The sequence below is a fragment of the Mandrillus leucophaeus genome, unplaced genomic scaffold, assembly GCF_000951045.1.
Source record: "Mandrillus leucophaeus isolate KB7577 unplaced genomic scaffold, Mleu.le_1.0 Scaffold237, whole genome shotgun sequence".
NCBI lineage: Eukaryota > Metazoa > Chordata > Mammalia > Primates > Cercopithecidae > Mandrillus > Mandrillus leucophaeus.
The window spans coordinates 1,469,132-1,470,017 of NW_012102443.1; the positions used below are offsets into that span (position 1 = coordinate 1,469,132).

The 886-nt window shown below is 56.4% G+C and overlaps 1 protein-coding gene across 1 annotated transcript in view; it reads right to left on the reverse strand.

Annotated features, from left to right (window-relative positions):
* The window catches only part of LOC105541287 (E1A-binding protein p400), a 144,403-nt gene that overhangs the window by 71,526 nt on the left and 71,991 nt on the right, over positions 1 to 886 (reverse strand). The gene's annotated exons all lie outside the window — the stretch shown is intronic.

The window sequence follows — 886 nt, forward strand, 5'->3', positions numbered from 1 at the left end:
GTGCCACTGAACTTCAGCCTAGGTGACAAGAGTGAGACGCTATCTCAAGAAAAATTTTTAAAAAAACAAAACAAAACAAAAAAACGAAAACAAAAACCCAAGCAGGAGGGCTCCACAGGGGAGCCGATGCCAGGAGTCCTGAGTCCCCACACAGCTAGGCGTTGGCACATAAGAAGCACATTGCATAGGGGCTGAGAAATGAGTGGAGACCGAAAAATGGAGACAAGCATCGGGAGAGCTCCTGCGAGCCTGGCTCTGGAGAGCAGCAGTGGGAAGGAAAAGAGGCCAGGGAAGGACTTACATGCACAAGGGCCGGGGCACAGCACGTGCTTCAAAAACAATGGCTGAGAAGATGGATGATTCCGGAGAAGGGATGGGACTTAAAGCCCACATGGACGGGCTGATAACAGAAAGGCAACTCGCCCTGGCTAACAGGAACCAGGAGAGGCCAGCACAAGTGCAGGGTGGTCTGGGCAGGTAGGGAGTCTGGTCTGGCAGCTCTGGAGCTCACGGTATAGAAATACGGGCGCTGCCCTCACGGCAGCGGGTGTGGCACGGTCCCTGCAAGAGGGAGGAGCTGACCAGGACAGGACGCTCCTGGACCACCCGAGGATCCCGTCGAGCACCAGACAGCGCCCCAAACACTTGATTACCAGGTGCTCTAGGGGGGCGAGGCGTGCGCACACCTAATGCACTATAGCTTGATTTCACAGTCTCGGAAAGAAAGAGGAAAACGTGCATGAGGAGTCCGAGTGCCCTCCTGCCATTCCGCCCGGGGAGCAGATGCCACGCAGCCAGCCTGAGCCCAGCAGAAGAAGACATGCTTTCCCCCTACAGGTCCCAGGGCCGCCAGCCTCTCACACCTCAGACGACACTGCAACCCTGA